The sequence below is a fragment of the Cyrtonyx montezumae genome, unplaced genomic scaffold, assembly GCF_038088225.1.
Source record: "Cyrtonyx montezumae isolate F1298 unplaced genomic scaffold, pur_monq_1.0 scaffold_7, whole genome shotgun sequence".
Lineage (NCBI taxonomy): Eukaryota > Metazoa > Chordata > Aves > Galliformes > Odontophoridae > Cyrtonyx > Cyrtonyx montezumae.
This window is the reverse complement of record NW_027072078.1, coordinates 18,843,613-18,866,707: the sequence shown is the minus strand read 5'-3', so window position 1 is coordinate 18,866,707 and position 23,095 is coordinate 18,843,613. Positions and strand designations below refer to the sequence as shown.

The window sequence follows — 23,095 nt, the reverse complement described above, 5'->3', positions numbered from 1 at the left end:
ATAATAAGTCCAATTTTATTTTTTATCATGTGATCTTAGTATACCTTGCACTGAGTGCATAGTCAGGAGATTTTAAATGAAGAATGTGGTGTCCTGTACACTTGATCTAGGTATGGGTACCAAACTAAGTTTAAGTAGTTTTTGACACAGCATTCTCTGACATCTTATGATCTCATTACCAAAAATACATAATGTTAGATATGGATTCACTGAAACACAAGTAAATGTCTGTAGGGAATGATGTAAGCACACTTTGTACAACAGCATGAATTTTGTACATTTAACATGATTTTTGTGAATTTACTAGATTAACAGAATTGGTAGGTATTTAAAATATAACTGCAGACAAGTTAAATTCGTTACACCACCTTTTTTAAATGAGGAAGGACAAAACTATTTTAATGAAAGAAAAGCCCAATTTCCATATACATACATGTTTGTGAAAGAAGGCAGACACTATTTAAAAAGAAAAAGTAGTTCAGTGTTCTGCATTAACTTTTAATAAAAGTAATTTGAAAATATTTCCTACTTTTCAGCTACTTCAGAAATTATTTGAAATTAAGCCCAAAAGTTATTCATATTTAATGTAAACATCTCTTTTCATTTTTAGAAGCATTAATTTTAAAATACAAATATTCACAACAATGACTTTCCCAGTCACCAATTCCACTGAATCTCAGAACAGCACTATAAATGTATTAATTTATGAATATTCTGCTTTCATCATTCCATAACATAGCTCAGTTTTTACAGAATGCTGCAGCAGTGGTTGATAAACTGAAATTATGAACTGAATTACAAAACACAAAGCTAATTACATATTTTTCCTTTTCAGTATTACAAAGAGCAATGGAAAACAACCGTAAAAACAAAAGAAACTGAAAAGAATCAGTGTGTTTAGAACATGAAGTTATGTATCTCATTTATGGTAGAATAATCAGAGCTTACAGAGTATTCTAATTTTTTAGTTTAAAATAAAAAATATTCTTGACTCTAGAGGAAAATTGGAAGCTCTATGAACTATGCTAATATAAAAGACATCTGGCTTTGTTTCCTTCTCCTTCTGAGATATAAGTTATAATCCTGGCCTAAAGAGCAACAGCTAAACTCCAGCTGCCTTCTTTATGTGGCATGCACACATCTTTCACTCATACTAAACACCACCACCAACAAAAAAAGCTGGCAGTAAAAAAAAAAAAAACAAACATGTACAGAAGACTTGTTTGTTCTGACTAAATTCAACACGGTTAGTTTCTTTGTTATGCAGAAGTTGGCAGAAATCCAATGGATTTTGTGAACTACTCCAGTGAGAGGAGTTTTAGGAGTGATAGATATGTTCATACTCCACCTCTGAGAACACTTCAGAGTTGACCAAACTAAGATAAGTGGACCTCACTGCTTATACAAATAACCACTGGATTGAATTGATTAACCACATATTCACAAGTTGATTAGGTGATCAGAGTTGCAAAACAGAAGCTAAAACATTTTTGTGCATTATTATAATATTTCCCTCATTGATACTTTTTTTCTTTTTAAGATGAAGGTATTAGTGTTGGCAGTGAAAAGTTACTCAGATTTGACATATATTAATTTTAAATACAAACATCTACTGCACTGATCTAAGGTCAAAATCTGGCGCTCAGGATTTATTTATTTCTTCTAAGGGACTGAAGGTACAATGGCACAAATACAAGAATATTTAACATCAAATTATCCCACTGAAGCCACTTATGATTGCTTGAGGTAACTAGTAATTGTAAATTTGTAGTGAGAATCATCTTAACAAATGAAAGCACAGAAAACTGCAGATTATGATTTACAAAAAACTCTACAAGACCAAATTATAATTAGCTCACTGATCATTCACATGGTGCAACCTACTGTGTGTCAACTTAGAAAAAATTCACTTTTTAATATTCAAATAGTAAGAGAAAATCCAATACAGTTCTCAAATGACAAAGAGAAGAGCAAATGTACCATTAACAGAGCAGTTAATGACAGAAATAAAAAGAAAAAATCTGTAATATATAAATGAAAAAGTAAATAAAAGTGTAATAGAAATGAGGAAATGAATTACTAGTGTTACTTAAAAGAAGGAAGACAAAAGAATGAGCAAACAGTTCACAATTCTCTATTAGTTAAAAATTGTTGGTATCAGCCCTTTGGAGAGTTTGTTTCAGAAACTCCTTTAGATAAAAGTATGTAATAAATATTATTATGTAGAAATGCACCAGAAATGCTTAGCAAAGCTCTGTTACACTACCTCCATTCCACAGACCATGGATTTCCTTGCTTAATCAGTTCTATTTTCAGCATGAAATACCTCAATTTCCCATTTAGCCTGACTGTTCTCAGAGCATGTTACTTTAGTGTAATTACAGCCAGCAAATTCACTTTTGAGGGGGTTATTTAATTTATATTCTTACAACAGAATAAAAATAGGCATTTCTAGGTAAGGGTCAAAAACTATTATATCAAGAGTTTTCTCCATTGGGCTTCTTCCTTTTCTTCTTTAGAATCACAGTATACCTCTCAACATCAATGTGACTTGGGGAAAAATAAAGTAAGACACGCACATTGATTTAAAGAAAATCAGGTGGAAAACCTTAAAGACTCACATTATCACTAGCATATAGTAATAGTAAGGTGATGTTTTATTCTCTCCTACTTAAGTTTCTTTTCTAAAATGGTTAGAAAAATTGTTAGGAAGACATGTTCCATCTCTCTGAACAGCTTGCAAACCCATGGCTCAAAAGTGAGATCTGAAATACTTCCAATATATAATACAGCACAAAAGAATACATGAGATAATGCAGGATACTACAACAAAGTCACATGAAAAATAAAATTTGTAAATGGAAAATAATCCCTAAATGTTAAGGTGAACTACCCATTTACTCAGAAGAGACAATCAGGAAACATGTAACTGATATACCCAATGTTTGTTACATAGTTTTGGAGTTCCTGAGTCAAGAGTTTTGTGAGTTTTATGAGTTTTGTGTACTAGTCGCTACCTTGTCTTTTTAAGAATTGTTTTAATTTTAGCCTTATCCTGGATTTTCCTAATTTTGTATTTTTCTTGCTATCTTTCTCATTTTTATTTTTTTAAATAGCCTAGATTTATTTAGACACCTAAATCTTACATAAAATTTTTGAATAAAACTGTCTTATATCTTTCTTTAAAAGTACAACTGAACTAAATTCACAAAGAAACAATCATTCATGATGAAGAGCAACAGTGGTAAGAGCTTCTAACTTCCAATCCTAGGCACACATAAGCTTCATGAGTATAATATAACTACAACACCACAACCAAAATCAAAAGGAGTATGCATATGCAAAATAAGTAGTAATAATAAGAAGAAACTTGTCTGGTTGTTCCCAGGACTATATCTTTCATCCTATTATTTTAGCTTCTCCTAAATGAAAAAACTGCAGTGTAGATGAAAAAACATTTTGAATAAATATGAAACAATTTATGTTAAAAGTTAAAACATTTTAGCATACATATAATTATAAAATTCAAGAAGATCTATAGGCATTCCAAAATGAACACAATCACAAAATGTTTGTAATTACATGACAGTTAAATACATGGTACTACAGATGAACAGAAAAAATGAAGATTATCTTTCCATTTTCTTAAAGCCACAAGCTGCTGATCATTTTAGATCCTGAATAATCTTGACAATAATTCAGTTAACAATAACTAAAGCCTATAAAGCATGCAGCTTATGCAACAGAAGTAGTACAGAAAATACCAAAGATGTAACAAGGACAGAGAAACACGTTGGGGTTCCCCCCAACCATGCTGTGATGTGAGCCATGGGACTCAGTGGCTGTGCGTGTTTCCACCACACTGCAATGGATGGGGAAAAATATATTGCAACCGAGTAGCATGCAGGCCAATCAATCTCAAAAGTGATCATACATGTATGATTCTTTTAGACAACCTGTGTAAACATGCTGACACGTTGCTCTGCCTGGTTAAAAAGCACCAGAGCTGCATTCTTGACTGATCCAACTTGATTTTACTCCTGTGAGAAGAATGGTACGCAATGAAGTTAAAACGTGGTACCCTTCAGGTTGTTTTGAGTTCTGGAAACAGTAGAAGTATGGATTGCTCAATTAAATATGTGCTTTCCAGACATGTTGCACATTTTCAAAACATAACACTTATTACTGTTGCTTAGAGCTTTAAGAATATCCAAGGACATCCTGAAAAAGATAAAATCAGCAAAATATCTGAGGCTCACAGGTTTAACTTCAGTCTGAAATGTGAAGAAAAGTTATTTCTGATCTGTACTACGTGCTAAATGTGTATCTAGGATGCACTTTCAGAAAGAAGCCATGAGACAAAAGAAAACAAAATGGAATTCAATTGTACTGGGTCAAACATTAAAACAGGTAAACAATATCACTGATAGTTTAAGGTGCATTATGAATTACAATAAACCTTGTTCATCAGCTCTTAAATGCAGATCAGTTAAGAACCAGGTGTGTCTTCAACTTCTCCATGATCTGCAGGTAAAATGTAGATTTAACATTTAACAGAGCAGGAGAAGAATTCCTGAATTCATCAGATATTCCCTCCACAAAACCAGGCAATATTCAAACACATAAAGGCCACTATCCTTCACTTTGATTAACAGTAAGTAAAAGATGTAGCAGCTGTTCCACAGACATTATAGCTTCCCCACAATGCAAAATTAAAACTTTTAAACAAGTTATGAACATATATTTATTTTAAGAGGTCACTTGGTAACCTACGTTTTACTCAGCTGAGAGTCAACATAACACATAGAGAAACAGAATCTCCAGAAAGCAGATGGAGAAAAATCAGGTGTTCGCTATTTCAATAGCTTGTTTCCTGACAAACGCAATGAAGTTGCTCATCGTATTCTACAATAAAACGAATACTTTAATAGTCACTTTATTACACCTTTCAAATTAAATTTAATTAGACTTCACTGCAATAAACTCATCTCTAAAATGAGCTGGAAAGAACAATGGCAAATTCACTGCCAACTTAAAACAAACAAACAGAAAAAAAAGCAAAACATCCAAAACACCAAAAAACAAAATTCAGTCGGCAATCCAGGTTGGAGAAGGGGCATTTGTGTCAGCAGTGACATTCTGAAAGTTGCCCCAGTTTAAGGTAAAACAGATGTCTTTGAAGTGACTGCTTAAAAACTCCCATAAAAAAAATTAAATATTTGTCATTAATAGTTATATTTTTTTCTCATCCATTCAATATGCCATTTTCACCTTATAATACTACCACTGTTCTCTTGGCTTTTCCACATTACGTAAGTTTAGAAAACCATTACTGCTACAGTTAGCTTGAGTTAGTACCTGGTTAGCTTATCCTGTACTAACAAAGCTGAATTCAGTGGACTTTAGAAATCAGACACAAACAGCACTAATATTCTTTTTTAAGATGTCTATTAATTGTTTTTAACAGTAGTTTACTTTCATCCTTATTTCATGAAAATGTTGTGCTCATACAAAAAGCCAAACCGATTGTCTGTCCACATGAAAAATGGAAAAGACTGCTTTTCAAAACTCTTTAGTAAGAGCTTTCATAAGTCTTCACATAATTTTGCCTTTAGCTCCATGTTTTTCAATTCACAATTCATTCTCAGTCCAGCAATCTGAAACTGTAATCATTTTCTATTTGCAACAAGTACTACAATAAGAAAACACAAGCCTTTTATGACAGAAGATCACAACTCATTCACATAAAATGGAAGTCATTTAAGTCTTACCTCCTTGCTTTCCTCCAAATCTGAGTCGCTGCTAAACTCTTCTGTATTCAGATGTTCAAAGTCAGATTCTCCAACAGCTATCGGTACCGTAACAGTAAGGCTTGGGTTGTTTATGAACGATGGATAGTCGTGGCTTCCTACAACACCGGCTGTTCCATTCTCATTTTTGTGGTATGTGGCTTCTATCTTTATCTCAGCAATGGGACAGTTGGAAACGCAATGCTGCCTTTCATCATTCAACTGATTTGCTGCTGTTCTTTCATTTGCAGCCACTTGTTTCCTCCAGCAAGATTTTTGGATATATTCACCTACTTTTTCCTTCACATAATCTATTCCCCTCTGAATTCTTGCAACAGCTATCTGTAAATTATTCATTTCATTATCATCTTCTGTAGGAGAAAGGCTGTCTGAACTAAATGAACTCAGCAGCAAGGCCAGAAAAAGGTTCAATACCTGAAAACAAAGACAATACAGCTGGGTTTTCTTTATTTTTAATTCATATGTTTCTTCTATCACCTGCTATAAAAAAATTGGATTTCATGCTCTCCTCTGCTGCATGATTCTGGAAATTAAATAGTAAATAAAATGTAAAAAAAAAACAAGGTAAGCACAACACCCGCTTTTTATACAATGCAGTTTCTGACAGTAGTCACGTAGCAATACAAGCTACAAAACACTATCAGTTCACCTTCTGCTCATGTTTGCAAAAGGATAAAGAAAGACAAATTTATACACAGCAATGTACAAACTGGTCTGATGCTTTCCCTCTTCCAGTGGAGAAAGAAGGTACAGTAAAGAGGGATTTTAAACCATCTGTAAAAAGCACTTAAGGATTGGGAAGCAAAAATGTAATAGGGGTGAAACAAAATGTGATGTATTTGAATCTGTTTTTCAAGCAACACTACTGCCTCCCCACTCAAATTTCTTCTTCCCAGCTGTGTAAAAACCCCTGCAGGGTTCTAAATGGCTTAATTCAGAGTCTAAGAACTTTAAAGCACTCTTTTGGACAGTAAAGAGCAGTGGAAAAAAAGAAAAAGAAAACAACTGGCTATGTGTATTTTCATATGATGCCTCCACCAATTAGGAAGAAAAGGCCCTGCTAAGTCTGCTTCTGCAGCTAGCAAACTCCCATCCCAGTACAATATTTTTGTTGACTATGCTACTTTAAGTAACCACAGAGTTAGCCCACAAAAACCTGAACACATCATGCTTCCCCTCCCTTCTTTTTCTACTTGATTTATTTTGGCTACATACCACAAGGTTTCCAATCACCATGACCATCATGAAGACAGTAAGGCACATAGGCTGGCCTGCAACCTCCATGCAGTCCCACATCGTTTCTATCCATTCTCCACACAGCACTCGGAACACAATCAAGAAAGAGTGGAAGAAGTCATGCATGTGCCAGCGTGGAAGTTCACAGTCGCTAGAGATCTTGCAGACACATTCCTTGTAGTATTTCCCAAACAGCTGCATCCCAACCACAGCAAAAATGAACACAATGATGGCCAGCACCAGGGTCAAATTCCCCAAAGCCCCCACTGAGTTGCCAATAATCTTAATCAGCATATTTAGAGTTGGCCAAGATTTTGCCAACTTGAAAACTCGGAGCTGAAAAATGAAAGAGAAACAGAGACAATATTTGTAGTAGTTACAAAAATGCTACAGAAATACATTACAATAAAGCATTCATTTTTCTGAAGGGGAAAAAATTGATCCATTAAAAATTAAGTAATTTATGAAATTTATACTACATTTTAAAGGAAAAATTACAGTCTTTTGTTAACTTTCACATATGGTATCAAACAAGACTACAAATGTTTATTTATTTACATCTCCTCTTAGTATACACTAAGTTGTATCCTCACTGTACTGTTACCCATGCATGTTAATACAAATTATAGTAATATAATGTCTCTTCCTCCTTGAAAAACATTGCTGCTTCTGAACCAGAAAATGGCATACACTATTCAACGGAAAATAATTTTGTAAAACCTGATTGCCAATATATCCTAAGATATTTCAGAAAAAAAAATAGCATTAATGTAATATTCATAATATATTAGCATATAAATACCACAATTATATTTACATGCATACAATTAAAATTTGGAACACTCTACCATAACACATTAGCAGATTCAATTTTATCATTAATTTATTTACCAATCTGAATGATCGTAGAACAGATAATCCATCCACATTTGACAGAAAAAGCTCCACCAAACTAAGGGTAACTATAAAACTATCAAAAATATTCCAGCCAACTTGGAAATAATAAAAAGGATCCATGGCAATAATCTTGAGTACCATTTCAGCTGCAAAAATCCCAGTAAAAACCTAAAAGAAGAATGTTTATTACTAATTTGTAAATGAGTACAAATTTGCTGAACCAGAAGAGAAAGAACAACTTAATAATGACACCTCACGAGCAGAATGTCAGTAAGAAAAATTATCACAGAGAAGTGTAAAAACCAAAATGAGCTTTAGTGCAATTCTGTTAACTGTTAGTTAAACCTGAGACACGTTTAGTATCTTGAGAAGAATAAACCATATCTAATGTGCCTCCTGTTTGCTCCCCACATCTGCCCTACATCTAAATAAAAGAATATTTTCCAGCAAGATAGATTCTCTTGCCACAATGAAAGCTGTTTTAACTAACATGTAGAAAATATATGATCAGACAGTGGAGAGTGATATGCTATTAAATCAGTTCTTCAGCATTCACAGTGACAATTCTAATGCCACTTCTTGCTAGCTGAAAAAAAGGTCAATTCTGTCAAGGCTCATGTATAAAGTAAAACTTGTTGCTGTTTCTCACAGGGTACAGAGAAAGCATACAATGCTTCTGAAGAGAGGAAATCCATTCTATTTACTGTAAATGTATGCCCACCTGCATCTATAGAAACACATAAATCATGTTTTACTAGGAAAATAAATTATATTTAACAAAAATCAAGAACATTTGATAGTCCTTAAAACAGTTCATAAAGCAAGAAATCAACTGCTGACACTACACAAGTACAACTGCACAACACTGACACTGGCAAAAAGTATCTGGATGCTATTCAAATATTTGCAGGAATGTCAGTATGGAAACTATACTCTTTAATATAATCACCTAAAGTATAATTTTTAGACTACATTTAGTACCATTAAACCTTTAACATTTTTTTTCTGAGATGATAATAAAAATAGCAATACTTTCTCCTTTAACTATAATTAATTTTGATTCAATTTTATGTTTGGATTACATCAAATAATATAGTTTGATGGACTTACCTGATTTCCTACTTTGAGTGTATTGTTAAAAGTCTCAGTCATTGGATAATGCTCCATGGCCATAAATAATGTGTTTAAAATAATGCAAATAGTGATAGCTAGATCAACAAGAGGGTCCATTACAATAAATGAAACGATACTCTTCACTTTTAACCAAAGCTCACAACAATTCCAAATCAAGTATGTGTGAGCAAATTTATACCAGCAGGGTGGACATTTTTGTCTGGATTCTTCAAGTTCTGATGAGGGAAAAAAACCAAAAACAAACAAATAAAAAAAGACCAAAAAAAAAAAAAAAAAAGATAAAGAAAGCAGATGAAACAAGTTGTAGAGGAAGTGTTTTATGTTTTACTTGCTTTTTCATATATTTATTCCTGGAATCGTTAATGATGTTTAGAGGAATCTTAAAACTTATATTAAGTTGTAGTCTGAAAAGGTGTTTGATGAAAATAAGATGAAAAACATTCAAAAAATTTTAGCTAAAATTTGAAAAAGTTGTCTTTTTGTATTTTACTCAGTAGAACTTCAATTTCACAATTGTCTCAAACGTAAATTCAATTATTTGCATGGAAAATAATATTAATAAAATAAAATAATATTAATTTCAGTTTCTGAAAACTAATCAAGCTTTTTCAAGAATATCATTAGTAATAATGTCTTTCTCCAAATAATCCTACAAAAAAAAAAAATCTTTCCTTAAAATAAGGCCTAATCTTTAAATTAATATAACCTTATTATAGTTAGTAGAAAACTTCTTCCAGTACTGCATTGCTAAGTATTAATCACAGAATCACAGAACTGTAAGGCTTGGAAGGGATTCCTTGAGATCACTTCATACAACCTCCACCATGAAATAAGTTGTACATGGAAGCGTCCAGACAGGTTTTGAGTTTCTCCAGAGGAGGCAGCTCCACCACCTCTCTTTTCAGACTGCTCCAGTTGTCTGTCACCCTCAAATTAAAGAAGTCTCTTTGCATGTGAACTAGTATAGAACCCGTACATTTTATCTGTTATGTTTTTACTTCAGCCTGCTCATCAGATTCCTTCACTTCTTTAACTATGTACATGCACTTTCCCCTTATCGTCAGTTTATGTATTCTCAAGGGCTATTTCTTGTCTCCTGTATTTGCAAGTGATACAATACATGGATACCTCCAGCTACATCAAGAAAATCAAGAAACTTCATTTATCTGCAGTTACAACATACCTTCCATTGTATTTGTGATAATGCCAGCTATACTCATGGCTCTTTGTCTTAGATTGGGATCCTCCAGCAAATCCATTGGTATTTGATATGAACTTGAACGTCGCTTTTTAATTTCCATTTCTATAGTGGTACTCTATGAGACAAACAAACCATCAAAAGTAGAAGAGGGGGATAAATTAAATTCATCTTTAGAAATGCTGATAGAGCAGGTATCAGAAAGACTTTTCAGTTTCAATGAATTCATACTGTATGCAGTATCCTATTTGTGGTATTCCATCTAAATTTTTTCCACTATAAAATAAACCTAACATTTGCTTTTTAAATGAGTATTTTCATATTACACTTCCAAATACTGACAAGTACCTTATAAATTACTAAAAAAGAGTTTTGGTATTTAATTTCCAAATCATTACTGAATTATAATTAATTACCAATAGCTTCATATTAGACACAAGTAACTTTTGGAAATCATGGCCACTGAAACTAATCAAACCTGTTACAGCACAGGAGTCAGAAAAATGAATAAATAAATAAAAGCACAGTTCCCAGTGTCATGCTTTCTTAAACAGTACTTCAATTCCAAACCAGTTCAATCACAAGTTACTTAAAAAAAGTGATTTATGTAAGGAAGTTCCTGCAGTAACAACTATTCTCTAAAACTTAACTTCTACAGATCAGTCTTGATCTCTATATCCATTCTTAAAAAGATATCCATACATTGAATAGCTATAATCTCTAATTTATTTCACAAATTTCATCATAAGAATTCACAGAAGTCTGAATTATCTGACACCCCAAATGGCTTTATTATATAAAACTGAAATTGCAAACCTGAATTCTATAATATAAAACTTCTCAATTGAAACAAAGTTTTGGATGCATGAGCATGGATGGACCTTTTTATACATTAAATAAATGTATAAAAACTAAAGTATAAGAGAGTGCAAGAAGTGTATAACTTTAAGTAACCTGGCTAATGTACACTCAGATGCTGCAACCCAGGTACAATCTTTGTTTCCTGGATCAAACCCTCTGCTCCATTCATAAAAGCAGACTGAGGAAAAACAGAAGAGTGATCAGAGGGAGGAAGTGAATAAACTGCATGTAACATTTTTAATTATACCCTGACCCAGAATGAGAAACTGAGATAATCTATGAGACTGAGGAAAAAAGATTTCAGAGGTGACACTGTAATCCAAAAGGCTATGCTACATTTCCACAGTATACGGTGGAGGAAAAAAGTAAAAGCTAGCAGATTAACTGGCTGAGAACTAGGAATTACATTTAAATGGTGGTCAAAACCACAAAGAAAAGAAAAAAAATCAATTCTAAATAATGTATGAAGAATATGAAGAGTTTAGAAAGCTGACTACCCTAATTCTGGGTTCTGAAACAGATTCAGCAATGTAACATTACTTTTATTCAGTACAGAGATGAAACCAATGAGACTACTTGCAAGACTACTTGCTTGTTCTTTTTCATTTTCATGCTTCACTCACTTTTGAGTGAATTGCTTCAGAATAATTTTCATTACAGTAAGATGTACAAAAGCATTCAGAATCTCTCAATCGCTTCCAAAGCATTCCATTTCAACACAACATTCACTGGCGCAACAAGGAACTATCATGAAATTCAGAGTAAAAAAAAAAAATTCCTTACATTGTCATCAGTTGTAGGTTTGTCTATTATCACTTCTGGCAAAAACTGCCCTGTAGGAGACAAGAGACATGGAGGTCTATCCACTAAAGAAACCACACCATTGCAATCCACAGTGCTATGCATCTTCCCATTCACTGGAAACAGTGTCAGTCTCCTTGACGATCTGCTGGCCTGACTAATGTTACTGCCACGTCGTTCACTGTGTCTCAGTGGTACAAAAAGAGAACCTCTTCTGCTTCCGTTATCCTCAAATGTGCTGTGTTCATCATCAGCAAAGTCATTTTCAGATCCTCTCTCTTTTCCATGATCTCTAAAACTGAAAAGACTTGTTCTGCTACTACGTCTGGGAGAAAACAGGGAGCCACGAACGCTTAGTAAAGACTGTAAAGGAAACAAACAAAGTCACTGGCTGAGGATTTTAAATACACAGTATACATGTCTACTCAAAAAATAACTTATATGCCCTGGGAATTTTCCAGCTTCATTCTTAATACAGTGCCATAGGTAGAATTTGGACGCATGCATGAGAGATGAAAATGATCTGAATAGGTAAATTTACAGTATACTTAAAACAATTCCTGGAGAACAAAAGGTGAATATGCATGAGGCCACAGTAATTTCAATATCTGTATTACAGAGGTAATAAAGATTTTAGGAATTCTAATGATCCACATAGATCATGAATTGTGTTTGAAGATATCAAGTATTTCATATCCTTTATCTTCTGCACTGATACATTACATGTAAACTTTCCTTTTATTAATTAAAAATGAATTTCTATTTCAAATGAAATATATAAATGTTATATTGCTGTGCACCCTGCTGAGAACCACCATACCTCAAAGTGTCATAAAATGACATCAAAATATTTGTTTGACGAAGTTAGTAGTGTAAAGAATTTGCATTACTTTAAATAAGTTGCATTACTTTGTAAGGCTATAACAAAGTCTGCAGGATATTACAGTTGTCTCACAAATCCAAACAAGAAAACCAAACTATTCACAGCACCTGGTGGGGTGATGTGAGCCGGGTCCCATAAGCAAGTTTGTTGCCTTCGAAAGAAAATCTGAAACCTTTTTTTCTTATACTGCCATCTGACTCAGATTTTGAAAGCTTTATATCCTTCATGTTATCCTCTTCCCCAGAATGCTCCCTCTGCCTTCTTTTCTTTCTTCTATTTCTCCTTTCTTTGGCACTTTTTGAGCTAAGCTTGGATGCTTCTGAAGAACTATCTGAAGGTCCACTTTCACCACCAAACTCTGTCATCTCCGCTGCAGCTGCTGCTATTGCCTGTCAAAGTAAATATTTTAATGTGACATTCAAAACATATCTGAACTACCAGATGCCTTAAAATTACAAAATATTTCAAGAATGCTATAGTGCTCATTTCTGAAGGTTGTATCATGACTTGTAAATGCGTGACAAAAGGTTAAATAGATTTGTATTTGGAAAAAAAAGCAGGTGTTTTTGTTTTTTTTTTAATTTAGTTTCTATCCTAACTCTGTAAACTGACTTTATCTATTGTAAATAACAACTTCCCTAAGATGCCTTTAAAGAAAAAACTTTGGGGGTACTACTTCCACTCTGATAATACAGGCAGTATAAGTAAATCAAATGCATGGACAAAATACTTTAACCTATAACAAAAACTGGGCAAGTATTTCACAGAACTACTTTAAAGCTGAGAATTTGAGAAATTCAGCATGAAAGGTTAGTAGATATTAGCCCTGGATAAACATTTGCTATCTGTGGGCACTACTTATTCTCTGGTCAGAATTCTTTTTAAATTTTAGACATGCAACTTCAAAAAATATAATTGGAAGAGACATTCTTTTATATATTTTACAAGTATTGTAGATCACTTTCTCTACAACTTCTTATTACATTTGGAAGTGTTATCTAATTGTAGGTTTTGTTTGGATGAAAAGCATGCAAAAAAGATATGCTAAAGCTCATATTCTTTTAAAAAATACCTCAGCTTCTTCTTGCTGCTTCTTCAGCTGTTCAAGCATCTGCTGCAAGTCTGCCTCCCTCTGTTCTGCTTCAACCATAGTTGCTTGATTTTGTTCTTCGTAGGCCATGGCAACCACAGCCAAAATCAAGTTAATCAAATAGAAGGAACCCAGGAAAATGACCAGAACAAAAAATATCATGTATGTTTTGCCAACAGCTCGTAAAGTCTAAAAAAAGAAGAAAAATAATTAATCTGGTGAAGACATGCATCAACTCCACTATTCAGAAACATTGTCTGAGTTTGAACAGTTCAGTACTGTAAGATTCAGTTGTTCTTCTATCTGTATTACATGAAATTATCTGAACTACGAAGTAATAAAAATAAAAGAAGCTTTAATGTATATGGAAAAAAAAAAAAGGATCAAGTTGCTTTGTGGCAAACGTCTAATAATCTTGAGAAAGAAGTGTGATTGCTATAATTCATGTAAATCACACATCACAGGTCAGATGCTTAGTATACTCACAACACAAAGCATGCCTTCCCCTTGGAATAAAAAAAGACTTAAAGATGGCACAGATGAATAAATAATGGTTTTGAAGGTGATGATTACCATAATTAACAAATTTCTACAAGCTATGTAATAGAAACCAGTGGTAAGAAAATAGTTATACAAAGGTGTCCTTTTTGTAACCAGAAACAGGATTAAAAGTGCACAAATTAAAATTCATTTACATTTTGCCGTCAGAGAATATACACTGTAAAAAATGAAAGCAATGAACAAAACACCCCTGTGTACCTACTCAGAACTCATGAGAGATTTTGTACTAAGTGCCCATAACTGCTTAATTCTGCAAATTAATTTGTTTCCTAAATACTGTACTTTTTCAACCGCTGCCATTAGCTGTGGTATATAACATAAACAAATGTCCTTTTCATGTTTGTTTTGGGGAGAGTCTGACGCTAAATAAGTTTTACTATTTACTCACCAGCTGATAAAGATTTTCCCAGTAGTCCTGTGTCATAAGTCGAAACAGGGACAAGAAAGCCCAACTGAATGTGTCAAAGCTAGTATATCCATAGTTGGGGTTTCTACCTGCTTTCACACAGATAAACTCTTCTGGACATTTGCTAAGAAAGGAAAAAAAAAAACAACGAGTAATGCTTATAAAAGAACATGTAACATTAAAATTGTTTTAATATTATTGTACATTGAGTTTCTAGTTGAGATTCATGTGATCTAATCTGGGAAGGGGGCTTCTGCTATCCACTGTTTACAATTTAAACACTACTGAAGAAATAAACAGTGTTTGGTTTTTTTTTTCTATTTTAAAGCCAGCAAGTAGCAAACAAATAAATGAAATCTCTTCAAATTTCTTTCATTTTTATACACAAAATAAAACTTAATTCCAAAGAGTTTGGTATTATCCCTGGAAGTATCTCTTCAATGGATTAACCCAGAGATTCCATAGAATTAACAATTCCATGCAAGAGAAAGGATGTCACTACAGATATTTCATGTTAAATTTTGTATGGTATACCAGTTTTCTTGGTTCCTTCAATTTTGTGAAGAATTTGTCAAGTCAAATTAACTTATTCTACCAATTCCAGAACAGGGAGTAACTGCCACTGTGATACTTTTAACTTCTGAAACTGTATGTATCTGTTCTGATATTATGTGATCCCAAACTTTTGCCTACTGTAGGCAAGTTATGATTCTATTCCTGAAGAGTATAAGAGGTTTTTGCCACCTAAATCTCCAGGGAAAGCAACTATAAAGATGTTTTTTCTGTCTTTACACACACACACACATATTATATTTACACATACATATGTGAATATATAATACAGATATTTATACATATGTATAATATAAAATTACCTAATGAATTATACATAAAATATCTACAAGGAAAGATAAAGTATATCTGTTTTAAAGACCTAACTATAAAAATAACAACAGATAGACTGATACATTGTAACAACTCAGAAATATGCAATTGTTAAAAATAATTGTCACAAAAAGAGACCAATACAGTGCCACGCATGAAGTCCACAGACAGAAACACTGATTAGGTCCTCCCCAAACTTTGACTTAAGTTTGAGTGCCCATATTAGGGATGTAAAATGACATGAAGTCATTGGTATAGAAGAATGTTCTGAAGTAACTGATAATGTAATATCCCCCTGTTGAAAATGGTATTTTTCTAGTTACATTAGAGTTTTAAAAATAAATTCACAGCAAAATATTTTCTCATTTAATATTTCTACTTATTCAAGTGCTTAGTTACTATGAAACACAACCATACACCTTTGATTAAGGAATTAGGTCATTAAATTAGCTTTTTAAGTTTATAGTGGTACTGCATATACTACTGTTTACATTAATAGGTGGTACATAGTTTTTAGCATATCTTACCCTGCATCTGAGCTATTGCCACAAAGCAGATAATCCTTTTGTCCTTCTAGACGATAAAAATGACCTAAAGGAAAAGTAATGCTAAATCATTATAATTAAGCTAAGGAAGTACTAGAATGATATACAGTAATATAAGGGTCAGAAGATGCATTCTTGATTTTTTAGGCCAATCCAAAGAAACATCACAAAATAACTCACACCTGCAGGGAAAGCATCAACACGGCTTCCACATATTTACCATCTGGAATGCAATTTTCTTCCATGAATTAAGTTATATGGTAACTATGTTTATACACTTTTATGGAAGGTTTTCTAGTGTCACTATTTCCCATGTCCACTGTGTTTTTCTACATCTTCTTTTCATTTTGTGTACCTACCTATGACTTAGCATTGTATCCTAGCAGTGATCTGCAAACAAGTTTTAAATTTCCACAAGGAAAAATTCTTATCTGAGTTGAAAATTATGTGAGTGAATATGTTCTTGTCAGTCTACTTAGTAACAACAAGTAACAGATGAATACTTTCCTCAACATAACCAACTTTCAGAATCTGCTTCTCAAAGAAGTTCACAGATAGCAAATCTATTCTTACTTCTACCCTATAATAATCTATCTTAACTAGGAAATCTCATATTTGCCTAGCATTCTTCCATCTCAGCAGTAATCTGAAAATAACCTCACAAAGAATACGAGGAGAGACTAAGATAATTGGTTTTGTTCAGCCTCGGGGAGATCTTCACGTTACATGTATCGCACAGAAGACTAATGAAGTGCACTGTGAAAGTATAAGAGCCAACTAGCATAAGTTTGAACACTTATTTTAAGGTGGTATTAAAAGTAAACAAACAAACAAAAAACTTATTAGAGTCATCAAACAACAGGTTCCTCAGAGGGGTTATGGTATCTCTGTCCTTGGAGATAATCAAAACCTGACTGAAAATAGCACTGAGTAGCCTGCTCTAACTGGACCTTGCAGCTGAGCAGCAGCTTAACTTTGGAGGTCTATTCTAACCTATATGATTCTGCAATTCCAACCTAAGCCTATAAACGTTTCGTAGTCCAGTCAACTGAATAAACAATCGTGTCAAAGTGAATATATAAAATACATAAACTTTGTCATTCTGTTTCATGAATTTTTTCTTCTAGCACAACATGGTAATATAATGTTTGTGGGTGTGTGCACTTATACAGAAATACTTCAACATATTACAACAATAATTCTTACTTTCATCCTCAATGTATGCTGCCCAGTCAAACACTGTATCATTAAAGTATGGAGCTAAATATTTTTCAAAAGAGGTTGAATTTCTTGATGGCCATAACAAACATTTATTCTTCAAGTTGCCCATGAACAGCTGCAGTCCAATTAGTGCAAACACACTCAGACAAAATACAGTCAAAATCATTACGTCTGACAGCTTCTTCACAGACTGAATTAAGGCTCCCACAATAGTCTTCAAGCCTGCAAACAAAGGTAGATTGTTATTATAATATTAAATATTTAAAATGCAACGTGGATTACTCCAACAGACTATTGAAACCATGCACAGTTGCAATGAAATAGTCTTAATTCTTTTTTCAAAGGAAAAAGCTACCTATAAGTCTCATACTTCATGATAAACCAATTAGAAACTATGAATGGTATGTATTCCAAATAAACAAGTACTGCTCTTCAATTAAACAAGTACTGTTTTTACTCATGCTCCCTATATGTTAACATGAAGAAAATTATTCCAGTTTTATTTTCTTCTTGATGTCTCTTGCTCCAAACGTTTACCAGTGTCCGTTTCCAATTCACAATATATTTTTTCTATAACAGCAACCAAAAACAAAACACAGTTGCATGGTAGCAGAAATTTTAATGGTTCTATTCAGCTGGAGATGGTATGGAGAAGATAGGCATCTTAAGATAATAACTACATCATGCAATTCACATGCTAATCTATTAGCTTATTCCTTTATAAGGGACTCAATTTTATACTTCTCAATACATTGAAATTTCAGTCTCTCAGGTATGCAAAAAGTAGCATTCGCATTAGTGAGAGAAGAATGAGAAGGTAATGTTGATCCTTAATGTGGGAGAGAAAATTTGACATCACAAAATGGAAATAAACCCACACTATATTGTTCAGTTTCTCATGCAAATATGTGTTAAACTCTGAGGCTGAGCATTTTAAAGAACTGGAAAATGGAAATTAGTTTAGTTTAGTTTAAGTTAAGAGTAGAGCCTAACATGTTAAAAACATGAATTTATCATCTACTGAACTGTAATCTGCCTCAGTGTTTAACCTAGCTCTCACCTGGAATGACTGATATTGTTTTCAAAGCTCGGAGAACTCTGAATGTTCTCAGTGCTGAGACATTGCCCAGGTCCACAAACTCTGTCACATATCTGCAGTGAGGGATTCCACATACAAACACAATGACAGCACACACAGAATTAAACAGAGGTGATATAGAGAGCCTAATACTTTACACAGTTACTTCTTACCTGGGATTACAGAAATAGTTTTCAAAGCTCTCAATACTCTGAAAGTTCGAAGAGCTGAAACATTGCCTAGGTTTACAAATTCTGTTATATACCTGTAGGATTAAATCACAGTTATTCAGAATTAAGGTAGAGTGTATACTACGTACCTGGACCTGTAATCCAGATTACTATTCAGGAAGGGACAAATTTAAATTAAAGACTTACATTCACATTTTCCTGTTTCAATTGAGTTTCCCCTAGGAAACAGAACCTTAAGTATTTACATTTAATGTAAACAGAAATGAAATGGATTACCCCACTTTTATTGTTTAGAGTTTAAAATAGATTGTTCAGTGGTAACCTCTATTTTGTACGGTGAGACAGTACACCAATTCTGCTATGTGCTAGATCACTGTAAAGTATTAAAATGAGAAAAGATGAAAACACATCTTGACTACAATTCAGTTTTAAATGAGCTAATATAATTCAATCTAGCTATTAGAGTTCCAAAAATGAACTGTAACTGGTAAGTAAATTGCAAATAAGTAAATAAACTTACGCAAAGGAAATGACAACAAAATCAAGCCAGTTCCAAGGGTCACGAAGGCAAGTAAAATCATCTATGCAGAAACCTCTCGCCAGGATTTTTACCAGAAATTCAAAAGTATAAATTCCAGTGAAAGTGTACCTGTAAGAAAACACCCAAATAAAAGAAAGAATTTAATTCAGTGATACAACATCATGGACAAAAATCACTGAAAATTAGTGATTATTAAATGAACTTTAATGGCAATTATGATATTACATAAAATACTGCTGTTTTCCTACCACCACTCCACATGATATGGGAATTTTTTTAGTTATTTTTCTGAAACATATTTTTTCAGTATGCAGTATTTTAGAAAAAAAGTATTTATTTTATAACTTGAACAAAAACATTATGGAATCATCATCACAAATACGAAGAAAATTTCTTTTTTTATATGAAAATTTCAATATTTCAGTATTTCCAGAAATAAAAAGCATGGGTAAGTGAAACTTTCTACAGTTACTGACCAGTTAGATTTTAGAATGTCAAACAATAATCCCCTGTAGAGCTTGAGTTCACCCTTTCAGTTTTTTTTAAACACGAAGGTGCTTCATAGGTACTATACAATGAATCGTATTGAAAAGAAGTAATGTTGTTTTAAATATGATGGGCTTTTTTAATTTGTTTGTTCTTACTTTTAATAAAAATGCATACAAAAGCTGAAGAGGGAGACTGCATCAAAACATTTAACTACTTTGAACAAAAGTATTAAAGTTTTCAGGGAAAAAGTTACCAATATCACAACTTCTCTCCCAATTAGAGGTCTGTGGTGGTTTGAGTTGCAGCTAGGATCAAACTACAGGCCAGAACCAGTTTCACACATAATAGTATGTAAGACCATATGGCTTAGCTCCTAATTTATCTCTACATTTTAACATTGCTTAGAAGTAATTAATTATTTAACTTACTCTACATTCTTTGTCCATTCTGGAAGTTTACTCCATGTCATGAATACACAGTTTGTCAAAATCGTGAGCATAATGAGCATGCTGAACAATGTTGACTGTAGTTAAGGAATAAGCACATCATACTTAATTTGCATCACACAAACCATAAGGAATTGACCAGGCTACAGGACACTGACAACATATATGATATAAATCAATTTAATATCACTAACAATGTCAAATTTAATGCAAAGATGTTTCATATTAATGATTGTTATATCGTTATTTCTATGAGTTAGCTTCGCCTCATTCTGAGACAAAGGCAGGAGCACATTTAAATACTAAAACAAATAAGAATTTGATATTTCAAAATATCAGGTTTTTTATTTTTTTTTAAACAAAGCCATTAAAAAGGAAAAGGATATGAATGAACTAAAATCTTAATTGCTACTCTTCTAATAACATTGAAAGGAGATAAAAGGTACAATGCAGATGTGGCACTGAACCTGAAGATTGTCTTCCCTTTATTCAGTACTATAAAGGTCTTTAAAAAGAAAGAGGGGTAGGGGAGAGAAAAAACAGGAAATTAAGGATAGAAAATTCTGCATTTCAACATTTTCCTGTAAATGTAAATGAGTGAAAAATACAACTAAAAATCATTCTTATAAAACATTAAAAATGCATCCGACTATACTACTTGCACTTCAGACCAACCTGGATTGCAAAACATTGCACACAATTAACCATTTTTGGATGCTTACCAGCAATAGTTTAATCACTTCAGCACCTTTAAAACTGCTTCTGAGGTCACATATCCTGGGCTTTTAAAAAAGGCTTTTCTGCCTGTTTTGTCTGCACAAGTACCATTAACTCAACTATTATTGATTTGGATTAGAAAACACAACCAATCAAACTGCCAACAATTTTTTATTTGGATTAGAACAATCAAACTGCTGTCTAATGGAAACTTAAGTCGACCTATATATTAGTATTATTCTCTCAAAAGGCAAATATCTTTTAGAAAAAAAGGAAATAAGCAGGTTTAACCCTGAAACTTCCTGTTTCCTGTACTATAAAAATATTGTTTTAATTGAGTTGCTTTTTACAAAAATACAGATTAGTCTCCTCAACCACATCTCAACTATACTTCTATACTTCTTTGAATCTCCAGGAAAAGAATAGCCAACTAAAGAAGTTTTTGAGTGTTTCAGCACTACATCAGATTTCAAGAGATTAGAATACATCATAAGAAAACATCAGACAGTAAAAGTGAAGTTATTTCCAAAAAACAACCAACCAACCAACCTAGAAACAATGCTGTCACTAGGAACCCACTTCTGAACCTACAGTGTTTACCATTTTATAGTTCAATAGGCACATTCTAATTAGAATCTTAATTAATGCTTACTTTTTTATTGATGTAATATGGATCCAAGTCCTCCAGGGGCTCAGATACCATTTCTGGAGGAATATCACCATAAATAAATGGCAGCGTCTTTCCTGCCTCCAAGTCATTATTTGGCTTTGGGTGAACTTCTCCATGACCACCATCATCTTTATGCTCAGCTTTATCACAATCAGACTTTGCATCAGCAATACGTTTTTCAATAGCTGCAAGAGACTCTTTGGTGAAATAGAAGAAGCATTCAGATCCTGGCGGTACCAGCATTGCCTGCGCCATCTTTTCATTCTGTAAACTTTAAATACTTTTAGGCTCTTGTGCAAGAAGATCCTAGGAGAATGCAAGGAAAAAACAAACAAACAAAAAAAGAAAATAGAGTGAAACACCAACAAAAATCAACAAATATAAGTTTTTAGTCATAATTGTCACCTGTCTCTTTTCTGTTCCTAAAGCACTATGTGAAGACAATAGAAAATTATCTACCTTAGCTTTTGTAAAGGAACAATATGGCAAATAGATACATTTTATGATAAAAAGTAAAGCATGAAAGGAGAAGAAATATTCATATTTTTGTGCAATTTATTTCTCATCTCACATTAACACAAATATCATTTTGAAAAAAAAAAAAAAGGAAAAAAACATTCTCACTTTCCCTAGCTCCCTAGTCTCTACATGAAAGCTAAACCACACCTCATTATGAAAAGCTAAGAAATATGTTATTTAACATGCAGCACTGAAGAGAAGTTCAGTTATGAGTTTCAATATACAGACTTATATAAAAGCTTGGCTAGTATCTTGAAAACATTTACAACTTATATTATGAAGAAAAAACAAAAAACAACAACAAAAAACGCCTTCTCTATACTCTGAATTTCTTGTGGAAACACTACTCCATCTGGTAGCTCACATCATACTTGCTAAACTACCGCTTATGCTACTTTATTAGACAAGTATACAGAAATTTATACTATGTTTAAAGCTATATACACAAACAAAGCAACCAGGCTGAGATTCAGTTCTTCCCTGCGTGGGTTTCCTGACTTGCATCTTCTTGATTTTCAATGTTAACTTGATGTTAACTTGAGTAGTGCTATGGTGTTTAATTAAGGAAGTACTGAGGGATGAAGTGCTTTAGATTTAGACCAAAAAAGAAAACAAAAAACAGACTGTAAAAGTCACAGTTCTCTCTCTTATTGCTAGACATATTTTCAAAAAACCCTAAAATAATACACTTATTACATTACAAACACTACATTTTCAACAGATTATTTTTTCTAGTCTCCTATTTCCTACAGTGGGCACAGTTAATACCCATGGGTACAATTACTTTAGGATGAACTGGTTTTCTAAACAGAAACAAAAAGGAATCAAATCCCACTTGGTGACATTCATCACTGCTGTAGTTTTTGTAAACACTTCAACAAAATTAAGAAATTACAGTGGGTTGACCTTCACTGGC

General features: G+C 33.1%; 1 pseudogene; it reads right to left on the bottom strand.

The window, feature by feature from the left end:
- Positions 1-21,915, bottom strand: part of LOC136058071 (sodium channel protein type 2 subunit alpha-like) — a 33,952-nt pseudogene extending 12,037 nt beyond the window's left edge.
- Positions 21,916-23,095: the final 1,180 nt, after the last annotated feature.